The sequence below is a fragment of the Nelumbo nucifera genome, chromosome 7, assembly GCF_055504915.1.
Source record: "Nelumbo nucifera cultivar China Antique chromosome 7, China Antique-T2T, whole genome shotgun sequence".
NCBI classification, from domain to species: domain Eukaryota; kingdom Viridiplantae; phylum Streptophyta; class Magnoliopsida; order Proteales; family Nelumbonaceae; genus Nelumbo; species Nelumbo nucifera.
Window position 1 is genome coordinate 12404915 of NC_142655.1, and position 15270 is coordinate 12420184.

The following is a 15270-nucleotide window of genomic DNA, read 5'->3' on the forward strand; positions in this document are numbered from 1 at the left end:
TGAAAGTTTAGATACTAACTTGACACTACCCCCAAAGTTAAGAAATTTCCTTTTTTTTATAACTCTTTTAGAAAACATTAATAACTTGAATATACTACTTGCATCAACCATCATCATCTACATCGTTACTCTGATGTAGATGAAGCAAAACATATATATACGTTAATAAACAAAAAGTTGGAAGACACAAACAAGTTCATAATTCATATACAACACATGCGTACGTAATCAAGCAACCTGATGCAAAAAGCAAAGCCTTTCTCCAAACTTCAAGGATTGACATCTATACAAATTTACGACTGGTGACGACGTTGTTTTCTCTGGGATATGCGTTTGTTGCTTCTCATGATGTCCAACATTATTTTATCAACAGTTTGATCCACAAGATGGAAGTAGGCATCACTCCACGACCTTCTCATTGCCATTACCGCAAAAGGTACCAACAAACCCGCTGCAAATCCCAAGCTAGCGCTCAGGTAAAACCACTTACCCATCACTTCATGACTACTATTTGGTTCCTCATCGTCATCTTGGCATTTTATAAGCAGTGGAGGTCCACAAAGACCTGGATTTCCGTTGAATGAGGACTCGTCAAGTGTCATGAGCTGACCAGAAAATGGGACTGAACCAGAGAAGCTGTTGTTTGATAAGTTGAGAGAGCTCAGAAATGTCATGGACGCCATGCTAAAAGGAATGGCACCAGATAACTCATTATTTGAGATATCGAAAGATTGCAATTGGTTCAAGTTTGCAATTCCTGAAGGAATTTCTCCACTGATATGGTTTCTAGACAAATTTAAAGAAATCAAACCGGACAAATTTGTTAATACCCCGGGGAACTCTCCATTTAACTCATTGTTAGAAAGGTCGATGCAAGTTACAAGGGAGAGTGTCTTGGAGAATGTGAGAAATAGGCCCTTCATGGAGACAGATAAGCTTTCTTCATAATATTGTGCTACCCCATAGTGTTATGATGGTTTACTTTATGCACATGACCCATTGCTTTAAGACTTCCTAGGCTGATAGGAATGTTGCCAATCAAACTGTTGTGGGCAAGATCCAATACAGAATGCTTAGATTGGAAAGATGAGAGGGAATTCGACCTGAAAATGAATTTGATCTCAACCGCAGAATCCTAAGAAGAGCTAGGAGTTCGCCAATCCAAGATGGAATTTCACCAGAGAAATTGTTGTTTCCAAGATCTAGAGTTTCCAATTCCGTGCAATTCTGCGAGGACAATGGGAGCTCCCCCATTAACTTATTGTCGCTGAGGTGCAGACTCTGAAGCTGCTTCAAATGACCAACTGACTCGGGCATCAACACAAAAAGCAAATTCTGTCTGAGGTCCACCACAATTAGATTAGAACAGTTCCCTATGGTGGAAGGGATGTTGCCCGTCAAATTGTTTCTTGAAAGATTAAGTAGCTCCAGAGATGACATATTTCCAATGGAGGGTGGGATCTCCCCTGTTATATTGTTATTTGAAAGAATAAGGTAGCGCAAATTGGATAGTACTTGGCCGATGTTGGACGGTATGGTTCCTTGTAAGAGGTTGGAGCTAATAAAATCAACAGAAGAAGCTAATGACACTACCTTAAGTGGGTTGGCAATTCACCTTCCAATTTATTGAAAGAAATGTTTAACAAAATCAAATTGGAAGACAAGTCCCAAAACCAGTGGGGTATTGAGACCGAAATGCTTGCGTTGGGGATATCTAATACTGTGAGATCAGTTTGGGTTTGAAGCCAAGCAGGAAAAGAAGGGCCCAACATGCAAGATCCCATCTCTAGAGAGTGGAGCTTACATGGAGGGACCCACTTGGAGCTAACATTCAAAGTTAAGGAATTGGAAGATATGTCCAATTCCTCCAATTTAGTAAGGTTTGAGAAATGAGCTTCAGACACGGTACCTGTCAAGAATGGGGCCTTTGAATAAGTTATAGTCCAAATAAAGCACCTGTAAATTCTTCAGTTGAACCAACCAATCAAGTTGCTGCTGCAAGGGTTTGCAATAGACCTTGGGATTCTTCCACTGATGTTATTATGATACAAACCGACATGTACCAAAGATGTCATGTTCCTAATGGAGGCAGGGAGTTTCCCATGTATTCTATTGTCATTTAACTTCAGAAATTCAATTTTTCTCCAGCTTCCCCTGAATAGTTTGTGAGCAACTGGCCGAAAGATTTTCATTTACAGAAAGGTCCAAATATTTCAAATTGGGAAGCTCCGAGATACCAAGGGGAATCCTTCCATGCAATCTGTTGTCGCTCATATCCACATGGACAAGGCTGCTCACATTCAAGATCCAATCTAGTATGTTTGAATTAATGTTATTAAAACTGAGATCAATAACTGCAAGTGATGTAAAATTAACAACAGATTGATGATGAAGGGATGGAATGACACCTGCAGAGAGGCTACACCGTGATAAATGCAACTCAGTCAATGACAATAGCATATTTGGCAGTTGGATCCATTTGGATCCTACCAGTGAGAGGTCCACTCCGTTCAACGCCAAGTGTCTCAAGAAACGAAGACCACTTATCCATTCAATATCAGCTAGCCTTTGAGTAAACTTAACAGTTGGTAGCAATAGCAGATATGGATGGAACACAGAAGAAGAGATATCAAGAACCCAAGAATTCAGGAATTGGGATGCCTTGAAATGTGCTGCCACTCAAGTCTAAATGTGTTTCAATGACTTAAGCCTTAACAAAGCAGGATCAATCTGCCCACTTAAGTTCCAGAATCCATACCTGTTGTTGGAAGAGTCATCATAATAAGGGTCATATGGATATGGATTGTGGAGGTCGATTCCAATTACGGCTCCAGTATGGTTGTTGCAGATCACCCCCTTCCATTGACAACAGTTGCTTCCTTGCCATGAGGAGAGCCGATTTTCAGGGTTACGAGTGCATTTTTGAAGTCCATAAGAGCTTCTTTATCAGATTCTAAGCAATGGATGCCATCAACTCTATAGATTGATTCTCCTGACAAGAAGCACAAAATAAATAAAATCCAAGTAACAATAGAAAATATTCCCATCATCTTGATGAGCAGCAACTCTCAACTCACAAACTCAATTGCTATGAACACTTGATTGTGTATAATTCTCTTACTGCAGTTCATTTGGTTTTGAGTATTTATCAGCACTCCTCTATATCCATAAGTTGCTTTTCTAAAAGAAAATCTGTAATCATATATAATTCATCAAAACCAGAAATAAAACTACACTTTTCCCTCTCTTTTAGCAACTTCTTTTTTAAAAGAAAGGAAAAAAATAAATCTGAAGTCGTATTTCGTTCAAAATATGTATAGAAAACAATTTCCTCTTTCTCTCCCTCATTATAACTACCAAAAATACAGTCTACAGAACGAGTTCTCTGTGAGATATACACAATTCATTGAGGATTGGAATAGACGCTAACGGCGGGAATCTCTGTTAAAGGTTGTCTCTTTTATTGTTGGTGAGGGGAGAAAGTTAGACGCAAAATAAAGGGCAAAATTAAGTCTTCATAAACATTTAATCCCGCATGATGGATGGAGTACTAACAAAGGGGAGGTGTGTGTTTGCTGACTAGACCTAGCAAAAAGTCAATCAAATCCACGATCCCGACCCGATCCAGTCTCCTATGCAGTGACCCAAACTAGAGGTTGACATGACCTGGCCCAACCCAAAAAAGTCCGAGTTGGATTGGGTTGGGTCATGGGTCATCGCTAGGTTGCCTATTTTCATACCAACATATTCGAGCTGGTGTTGAGTAGGTTGTGTTTGGTATCATTCTCATTCCATGCTAAAATGTTTTGGGTAGTGTGGGTGGTACAAGTTTTAATGGTTAGAAGAGAAATCTGTTTGGTTAATACTTAATGTTTATAGTCTCAACAACATTGATGACTTAGTGTTTATGGTAGATATGTATTTGGTATGTCCTATTTCACGTTGAAGCGTTTATGTCAATCTAATGGACAAGAATTTTCCAAATCTAGGATTTCATCAAATTTTATTTTCTCCAATGTACCGGCGAGTTATGTCTGTAAATGTGCTATCATGAGCTTGTAGCTACTTCGAGAAGAAGAAGAGGTTGAAGCTTATATAATGAAAAAGATTGAGGTTATATAGCTTTGTTCAAAGTGTTGTATGATATGTGATGCATCGTATCATATCAGCTAAAACATTGTGAGATGCAATGGTTGTTGCGGGAAACCTCAATTTGACATTTCCTTCAATACCCCCTGTTTCTATTTTCAAATAAAACCCTTTTTGACTGTTTTCAGTTAAAACAGTCTCAACCAAATAAAAAACTCCCAATGCAATTCAAAATGCCTAGGTGGCATTGATGTGGCAGGGTTTCAGCTGGAAAATGGTAATGGTACCAAACATACCCTTAGTAGGTGCTTGGCATCAATGTCATTTCTTCGGAAAATAGCATCACATCAAAATCAATAGAAATCCATTTTTTGAGAAAACATATGTTGTTTGGTTAGTCTTTTTTTTTTTTAAAAAACGTTTTCACCAACCATGCATTAGAAATTGAGAAATGTGATGACTTGGGAAAACATCCTTTTATACTATCGCTAACAACAATATGTTGATATGACATTGAAAAACACCTATGTGACAACAACAGCAATGGTACCAAACAGAAAACCTAAGAAAACAACATGCTTATGAAATAGCGTTTTTTTGAAAAAATGACTCAAGAAACAACATTGGTTCAAAACACTATCCTAAACAGTGAATCATTCAGACCATTTGAACTGAACAATTCAACCTATATTTTTGACAACTTGTTCAAAAAACAACTGACCCAAGTAATCAAATCATTGACCCATTTGACCCATGGATTACCCGTAACCCTAGTATTTAGGGTTAGTGTCTAGCATTTGCTGAGCTGATTCAAAAGCACTTAAGTCCTTAACCCAACCCGATTATCAGGTCTATTGATTATGTCACCGAGAGATCTAAGTCCCACTAAACAATAAATGGGATTAATCTAATTATCTAATTAAATTCTACAAATCAGTGAATTCTATGACAGACTTATGGTGTATCCATGTCACTATAGTTGTTCGGGTTGACCATCGCATTATGGCTTATCTGGGTTATTTTAGACCCTATTTTACATCCTTTGCCCATATTCTAGTGGATGTTGAAATCACCTCATCCAACACCAAAAAAATCTTCACTAGCGAAAGTAGCAAAGAATTTTGCGTTTCAAAAGGAGAGTATAAAAGTGATAATACATACTTTTTAAAAGGAGCATTTTATTTTTGTGGTCAAAAAGTTTGGAGTTCAGGGTGGATTCGAGCTGAGTCAAGCCAAATAGTATTAGGCTCGAGCTCGGCTTGAGACTATTCTATGAGGCTTGAGTTCGAACTCGAGTTCGGTTCGAGCCAGAACCTTGAGTTCGAATTCGGCTCGAATCAAGAGTTCATAAGCTCGAATTCGGCTTGATTCAACTCGTTTTATATTTTATAAAAAAAAATTATATATAAAAATTTTTTATTTTATTTAAAAATTTAAAAATTATAATAATTAATAATTATAATATTTTTATTATATATATATTCGAGCCGACTTGCAAACTTCACCAAAGATAATTGGTTCAGCTAAGATAATTATCCATTCGATGGAGAAGAGTTTATCCACGTAACAAATAATGCATGGCGCATGCATGATGGATCCCATGTTAATATCTTATCATTTTCCTCCCACATAGCTGTAACAACATTCAAAGAATTATTTTAAAAGTTTGTTGTCAGCATGTCCTGAATTATTGATCCCCTTGCTTGACACGTTAATTGATAATAATTCTACGCAACAAGAGAAAATTTTGGCTGCCCGAATTTGACATCCTTGGCTATCAATAGGGTTATGGCTGCATGCCACATTATTTCATTACTCACCTACCCATGACCCATACGTCTAGCATGTATGTCCATCACCTACTAACATCATCTGATATCACACATCTCATACATTGTGGGTTCCATTTGATGGGCCCCAATTTTATACTAAAATATGCAGTGTCAGAAACAAGTTGGTAGGTAGGGCATTGGAACTTGTTTTATTGCCAAGAAATCCCAACTAGCCTAATATATCTGGCACGCTCTATGTGAACTCCATGTGAACTTGACATTTCATGTAGGGGAGAGCCCTCTATGTGAACTTAACATATCATGTAGGGGAGAGCCCTATTTTATAACCAGGGTTTGTTTTATAGACAAGGTTTTCAATGATAGGCATAGATGATGATTAGTATAAAGCTGGATTGTCAATGACTAAGGTATAACTAGTAAGAAATGCATACTTTAATAAATAATACAGAGATAAATATTATAGTCAACAATATCGGGACCCTACATATACGTATCATATAATAATTATTACTCTATTTCAATTTTTATTAAGATTTTTGGAAATTTATTTATTTAATATCTTTATATAAATAATAATTTTATTTTTTTCAAATAATAAATATATTTTCATTTTTAACACATAGTTGTTTTGATTTACATATAATTGTAAAATAAAACATATAAGGTAGGTAAAATAAATTGTTTTTATTATTTTTAGTTTTTATTATATTTATGGGAAAAATTAAATCTTAAATTATTCATTTAGGCTTTTATAATTATAATTTTATTTCAATTTTATAATTATTAAAGTTCAAAAACATTCCAAAAGAAGTCAATAGATAGTTTCATCAAACTAGCCAGCAATACACTTCTATATCAATGCGTGTTGAACCATAACCACCAATACGATGTGATACGGCCCGAAATGGAGGCATATTGTGCCAGTACACATGAATCATGATATATATACCCTATCTTGGTGTATCCTGTATCCATGGCCATGGATATGGATAGAATGGACCCGTATAAGAGCATCCTATCAATACATTAAACCTTAACTCCTAGCTCTTAGTTGGCATCATATGTGGCAATGTAGGGACATATTTTTGGGGTATCGTTTACTAACAAAGATGTAAATGCACCAACAAATACCAAGAAACCCTACCTCCAAAACAAAGGTTCTTTTCTTGGTTATATGCCTTTAGAGCCATTAGATCATTACCTAGATGTTAATGTATGTGTAATAATGAGTCGATCATCAGAAAATATTTAAATTTGATCACAGAATGAGAGTCAATATTGTTAGGACTATGGACCGGATATGATTCATTGACAATGATTCACAATAAGATGCTCAACTTCTAGAAAAACTCTCCATACCTTTAGGGCTGTAAATGGATCGGATTCAGATCAGGTTCAGCAAAACTCAAATCTAATCCAGTTATTGAAATGATATTTCTTCTTATGTATGTCTCTTTTTCCCAACAAATCATATCATATATTCATCTTTGATGGTTTGATCATCTAGAAGCAAGGTTCAAAATGATCAGATGTCCTAATTAGGAAGGGATGAAGGGTATTAGCCTTTAAAAGAAATCAGATGTCGTAACTCCCTATATTCAATGACTTAGTGACCCCAAGATAGATACGATAAGCTCAATTTTACATTTTCAATTAAACCCTACCCCCCCCCCCCAAAAAAAAAAAAAAAGAGAGGCCATTGCTTGAAAAGAGAATTTCACATGTGGTCCAACTGATTGATCGTTCCACCAACCAATAGCAGATGATGAAGTAAATGCTTGTAAAACAAAAGGATAAACTTCCTTTGATGTTATACCAGTCCAATATGTGGGTCGGATATCTTTTATTAGTACAATAGACTTGCTTTTGTTTTCTTTGAATGAATCTAGACTATCTATATTATATATATAAAGCAAGGTTGTCAAGGCAGCTATCCTCTCCTTTCTCCTTTTCCCCTTTCCCTTCTCCTTAACTTTCTCTTCTTTTCCCCTTTCCCTTATCCTTAACTTTCTCTACTTTTCCTTCCTACCACTCCCATTAAGCCAAATTAGCATATTCACTATTATGATCTCTCTCTCTCTCTCACACACACACACACACACATACACATATATAGAGCATAAAACCAAGAACTAAAGTATCAATACAATATTCCCAATACAAGGCATATTGTATCCGCATCCATGGTCATAGATATAGGATATGCCACGACTGGGTACATATCTCACAAGTCGTGTGTATCGGCACGATACACTACCGTATGAAGTTGTATCGCATCGTTTCAGTGGATACGGTCTAATCGATATGCACGGATACGAAAGTGTATCCGTGCCTAGTTTGACAAAACTGTATATTAACTACTTTTGGATTGTTTTTCATCTTTATTAAAAAAATAAAAAATAATTATAAAAACTAAAATAAGTAATTTAAGATTTAAATTTTCTAAAAAATAAGTTATAAAAATTATATATTTCATCTACTTGAAATTATTTATGTATTTTATTTTACACATAATTATATGTTAAAAATGAAACATAGTTATTATGTGAAAAAATAGAATAATTTCCCCAAAAAATAGAAAACTATAATTATAAAAATTGAAATGAATAATTTAAGATTTAATTTCCCAAAAAAATAATAAAAATTGAAAATTATAAATAATTTATTTTGTCTACCTTAAATGATTTATGTGTATTATATGTTAAAAATGAAAACATCGTTATATTTAAAAAAGAGGTACTTTTTATATAAAAATACTAAATTAATAAATATTCCCAAAAAATAATAAAAATTAAAAATTATAATTATAAAAATTGAAATAGAGTGATAATTATTGTTTGATGTTTGAACGTTCTAGAGTTCCGATATTGTTGATTGTAATGTTTCTCTTCATATGACCTATTGAACTATGCATTTCTTATGTGTTTATACATTATTCATTGATAACTCAGTTTTTGATTTAGTATCATTAATGTATTTATGTGATTTGTATGCATTTTCCTACTGTATTCAAGTGTTTCTATATCTTTCGTTACGCTTTCAAAGTGTATACATATCCGTATTGGTATCCGACTTGTCCGATACAATACCCAATACTGATAGTTTGATCCTTGAGCAAAACCTTGTATTTTGTATTATTTTGTATGTATTTACATTGTACATATATTTGTATTTGTACTCCTTCGAAACTGAGCCTAAGAAACAAATAATCACCCTACTTCAATATTGTGATCACATAATAATTTGAAAAAAGGAAGAAAGAAAAAAAAACAGTAAATATCTAAATATATAGATGAAATACAAGCAAGAAGTTTATAGGAGTTAAGAAGATAAACTGGAACAAAAAAAATTGAGAATAATAATGTCAATGGTTTTGGAGGCCATCAGATGTGTGATATTGATATTTACATATGAGCATAGTTCTACAGATGTTAGGAGCATGTACAAATAAGTTCAGTTACAACAAGATTAGGATAATAGGGTGGGGATTATCCTAATAGAATAGGAATTCTAAGAGGATAGTCATGGATCAGTTCTAATCTTGGATGTGTGATGCATTGGGTTGTGCATCATTATCCTCAATACACCCTTGCAAGCGAAACAACTTCGAGAAGATGTGAAGCTTGCACCGAAGATGAAGGAAACGTGGTGTTGGAAGAGACTTTGTCGTGATGTCGACTATTTGCTCCTTTGATGAGATGAACTTGACTAACAACTTTTATTTGAGAATTAGATCTCGTAGGAAGTGAAAATCAACTTCCACATGTTTGATACATGCTTGAAACACCGGGTGAGCAGCTAAGTGTGTGGCTCCCACATTGTCACACCAAGCAAACTAGAGGAGTTGTAGATGGGAAACCCAAATCAGTTAGGAGTGACTAAATCTATAGTAATTTTGTCACTGAATTTGCAAGTGCTCAGAACTCTGCTTTTGTGCTTGAACGAGCTACTGTTGCTTGTTTCTAAATACACATAGTATCCCCTAGTGGAATTACGACCGTCAAGACATCTAGCCCAATCAGTGTCACTAAATGCATGCAACTGAAGAGAAGTTCACTTAGTGAACTGAAGACCAACACCCAACATTCTTTTTTTTTTTTGGCAAAAAATAGGGAGGGATGATCATGTTATCCATATTGTGCATTTGTACCTAATTTTTAAGAGCAAAAGTTTTTTTTGCTCTTTTGTTGTCAAAAAGTCTTGAATTAAGGCTATGTTTGCTTTGAAGGCAAAGGTAGGGAAAGAAAGGGAAAGATATCAAAACCTATACAAGGTATGCACAAATTTCTTTGATTTTCCTTTCCTTTCCCTACTTTTTCCTTCAAACAAAATGAACAGCCGTTTCTATCAAAAAATAATGAAATAATAAAAAAAAAGTAAAAAGCTGCCAATAACTGATGTCCAGATCAACAGGTCGACAGTTTGACTAGTCGGTCAGTGGTTTACTGACCAAATCAATGGTTTTTGGCCAAAAAGTGTCATTTCAATGTTGCATAGGCATTGCCTTAAAACATCACTTAGTAATAAAGGCATGCAGCATTTGTGTACGTAGGTATATATAAAATGAAAAATTAAAAATATATTTATATATTCCTAGTTCTTTACATATAAAATAGTGAAAAAATAATTTTTCTTATTTTAGTTATTAAGCTTCAAACTTATTTCTTTTTACATAGTTTATATATTATGAGAATTACATCCCATTGCCACCGGGGGATGGGCTACCCTAGAACCACCCATGTTGTGTTGCCCTAAAAAATAAAAAAAAAAGTGTGCTTAGCATGAGATGAATAACCCAATACAAGGCAAATTATATTGGTTTAATACCTAATCAGCACGAGATATGCTACAACTGGTGGTATATTCTACTAGTTGTGTGTATTAGACTAATACGGGTGTATATCAGTTCGTTTCGTTGTATCGATCGATACACATCGATACCAATCAATATACAACTATGTGTTCATGTATCTTTCTACTAAAAAAGAAAATGGGGTAATATGCACCCAAATCAAGTAATACAATAGCAATTAGTGTTTAAGCTCCTAATCCATTAAGCCCTTTAGCCTTTCGTGACATAAGTGAAATAAAAAATTAAAAAAAAACTTTTTATTAACATCATTATTTAAATGCAATCCAAACAAACAATACATATTTAGGTTTAACAACTCCAACTGAAAATTAAAAAAAAAAAAAACAGTATTCAAAATTAATATTTTATAAAATAATGAAAAATAGTCTATCAAATTCACATTTATATCAAAAGATTAATTGAATCTCAATAAATTCATAAAAATAAAAAATTAATAATAAAATAACTGTTTTAGTACTTAAAATTTATAAATTGACACATGGTATTTATCTTAAATTTTTTATATTTTTAAAGTTATTAATTAATATTTTAATTTACCTTAAATGACAACAAATTTATTATTTACAAAATATTCAAAATATAATATTAAAACGAATCTATTGAATATACTAATCTAAATTTTATCAAAAATGAATTTTAATTATAGAAGAAATATAAAAATAAAAACATTAATAATAGAATAATCATTTTAGTAATAAAAAATTATGAATTTTCATATGATATGTATCTTAAAAAATTGAATACATATGATATATTTTAAGTTGAGATTATATATATATATTTATAAATTATTAATTGATATTTTAATTTACATTTGAGAATTTAATATTTGGTTGACTTTTTGGTTAATGTAAAAATGTAAAACCAGAAATTTAAAAAATAATTGAAGTCGCTTAATGCCAAGGAATATGGATTAATAACGAGTGTTAACGAGGAAGCGGAAAAGCCGGAAGACATCTTACATCTTATTGACGATTGAAGCCGTGCTCCAAGACGCAGAGCCGAGGAGCAGCAACTAAACAATAATGCAATATGAGATTGGCTTTGGAAGCTTAAAGACGCTGCCCATGATGTATTAGACGAGTTCTGGATAGAAGTTGTTTATTGGAAAGAAAAGAGCGAGACGCATTGCCACAAGATTAAAACTGTTATGAAGAGATTAGATGTGATTGCTGCTGAAAGGTCCAAATTCCATTTGAGAGTGATCAAGGAAGAGAAGCTGTAAAACAAAAGATGATAGACTTATTTCCAGTCATTCCCATTGTTGGCCTGGGAGGCCTTGGCAAGACAATGCTTGCTCAGTTGGCTTACAATTATCTTTTTGAACTCATCAGAATGTGGATTTGCGTCTCTCAAGATTTTAACGTGGCAAAGATTACTGGATAAATTATTGAATCTGCCACGAGGCGAGGAACCATGTATGATGTCTCAAATTTCGACCTTTTAATTTGCAGCATCGCCTGCCTGCAAGAGGTATTAAGTGGGAGGCGATTTTTACTAGTTCATGGAACAAGGATTTAAACAAGTGGGACGAATTGAAGAACGTCTTAATGAAAGGAGCAAGAGAGCAAAATTAATGTAGTAACCACTCGTAATGCCCAAGAGGAATACTGATACGGATCCCTCCTTTAGACGAAGGCCCGTATAGGAGAGGCCCAGCCCATTACTTCATGATCTGGTAGAAGGTTCACACAGGTTGTATGAAACCTTCTCACCGAACTCTTTACTTTTTTCGACGGTTATTATTATAACCAATCATTGGTTAGCTTCCAATTATTTGTATCTGTGACGTGGCAGTGACCCACATGGTTGTAACTGTAAGGATTGCATGAATAAAGGAGAGGGAATTAAGCTAATTATTTTCCAATACACCGAGTCTTCTAGATTTCTCCTGAGCAGTGCCGGTAGCACCATATCTGGGAGAGGTAGGAAGCGCTCTTCTCGGAGGAGCCGAGAAACGGTCGATACCATTTTGGTATCAGAGCCAACTGATCCTGAGGAAGCAGAGATGGAGGATGTGCATAGATTACAGGGCTCTTAATAGAGCCACAGTGAGGTATAGGTTTCCAATACCTATCATTGATGAGTTGCTCAATGATCTGTATGGGGTGAACAGTTTTTCCAAATTGGATCTCAGATCCGGATATCACCAAATTCAGATAGACAATAGATGAACACAAGACGATATTTCATACTTATGAGGGGCACTATGAATTTTTGGTTATACCCTTTGGTTTAACCAATGCTCCTTCTTCTTTTCAGGCCCTGATGAACCAAGTGCTCAAGGATTATTGCTGTTCGTAAAGAGGAATAAGTGCAAATTTGTGAAGGAGTACAGAGTCATAGCACAACCGCTGACCCAGCTACTGAAGAATGGAAGGTGGGAGTGGTCTGAGAAGGCCGATGCAGCATTCAAACAACTCAAAGAAGCCATGACCCTCCACCCCTGTTCTGGCGCTTCCTGACTTCTCAAGACCGTTTGTTGTAGAAACGGATGCTAATGGAATGGGTGTGGGAGCAGTGCTGTCTAAAAGGAGGGATCCGTATTACAGACATTATGCGGACAGTGGATTCGTATAATTTGACAGGTTTGTTACAAGATGACTGCTGGGAATTGTTTAGAGAAGAGCATTTGGGGTGCATGGAAGCAGAGGTTCCAAACTTAGTCACCATTGGAAGGGAGATTGTGAAGAAGTGCGGTGGGTTCAATAGAAAAGAAACGGAATGGTTGTCTAAGCTAAGAGATCATGGGAATTTACTTGAAGATGGAACTGGAATTTTACCTGTCCTGAAGTTGAGTTATGTTCATCTTTAACCGCATTTAATGAAGCAATGTTTTGGGTTGCAGAAGGTTTTATTCAATCATCAAGAAGAGGTGAGGATCGATGTAGAGGATGTTGGTAATGAGTGTTTCAATTCAAGATGTTGAGAAAGATGAGTTTGGAGACATTGTATGGTGCAAGATGCATGACCTTTTCCATGATCTCGCTCAGTCTGTTGGAGGAGCTGAATGCGGAATGCTGCATGATTATAAATGGTGGAATGGCCCCTCCACAGAAATTATGTTACAATAACATTAATAGGGTACGCCATTTTTATCATTTCTCTGAGGTAAGTAACTGCAAGAAACTAATTCTTCCTAAGCCTTTCCATGAGTCAAAGAACCTACGAACCTGCTTTAGCATTGCAAAAAATGGCGAGGTTCTAATTATATAGATGCATGTTCCAAATAATTTGAATTTGAGTTGCTTTGTACTTGATTTACATGGTATGCAGATAAAAAAGCTACCTAATTCCATTAATCAGCTTAAGCACCTACAGTCTTGACCTCTCTAGCACTAGAATTAAGAAACTTCCAGCATCCTTTGTAAATTTGCAGACTTGTGAATTAGCAGAGCTTCCAAGACACTTGAGCAAGATGATAAGCATCTTGAATTCAATGAATCTTACTGCTGGCCTTTCCTATCATAGGATTGCAGGATTTCCGCAGTTATGTACTGTTCCTATCAGATGGGTTGCTTGAAAGCAAAACCATTGTTGCGGAAAACCCAAGAAAAGCATATTTGAATAGCACCCAAAATAAAAATAAAACAGAGATAATTAAAAAAAAAAAGCAAGCACAAAGAACACACACCATTATGAAGAGCTCGCTTTTCTGCCAGTGGAACTAAACAACCTCAAATCTCTTCTGGTCTTTGATATTATGGGATGCCCAAAACCAATTTGTATACCTAAAAAGGGAATCCATGATGTCGTTTGGAAATACACTACAACATCTCGTAGCCCTTGACTCCTTGTACATCAATGATGAACCTGAGATGATTTGTTTGTCAGAGAGCATGCAATGTTAGTCGGTCAAGGTGTCACGGATTTGAATGTCAGTCCCCATTTACAGTGAATAAATCATAATGGATAGAATTAATCTGTAAACTAAAACATACATATCTGAATCGATTCATTCAAAACTGGTAATCACCTTTTGACTGACCGACTTAATTAAATAAAAAGAAACTAGTTCAGTGTATACCTCCAGACGCCATAACCACTGTAGTTAGTTGATGTTCTCGTAGAATTCGATGTGTATTCGATTTAGCCTTTGATCCTCGAAAACAAAGTCCAGTCAAGTACACGTTGCCTTCTTATTCAAACCAGTGTAGCCGAATTCAATATAGTAGTCTTTCACCAATACGATGATCAGTGTTGCGAGGACGGAACTATTCCCTTGAGCCACAAAACAATCTCTCTCTGTGTTTTTTCTATCTCAGTCAATCAGTGCTGATAGGGAGCACTCTAATGGAGCTTGAAAATGAGATTAGCAGTGAGAGATTTCATACCATACGCCCAGGGAAGAGGGGTCCTCTCTTTTGTCTTACTAGGCAGCCTTCCTATCAAAGAGCTTTCCTAATTAAGGAGATTTTAATTCTCTTAATTTTCTCCAATTAACAGTCCCCATTATTTCCAAATTAATGGGACATTTCAAATTTAAATTGGATTTTCAAATCCTCTAATTAAGGA

At 35.2% G+C, this 15270-nt stretch overlaps 2 long non-coding RNA genes across 2 annotated transcripts; one reads left to right on the top strand and one right to left on the bottom strand.

Moving 5' to 3' along the window:
• The first annotated feature begins 12615 nt into the window (after positions 1-12615).
• LOC148790176 (uncharacterized) lies at positions 12616-14065 on the top strand. Its single transcript, XR_016078798.1, has 2 exons — positions 12616-12811; positions 13018-14065. It is a non-coding gene; the product is annotated as an uncharacterized LOC148790176 (long non-coding RNA).
• LOC148790177 (uncharacterized) lies at positions 12653-15027 on the bottom strand. Its single transcript, XR_016078799.1, has 2 exons — positions 14783-15027; positions 12653-14568 (listed from the first exon to the last, which is right to left on the bottom strand). It is a non-coding gene; the product is annotated as an uncharacterized LOC148790177 (long non-coding RNA).
• Positions 15028-15270: the final 243 nt, after the last annotated feature.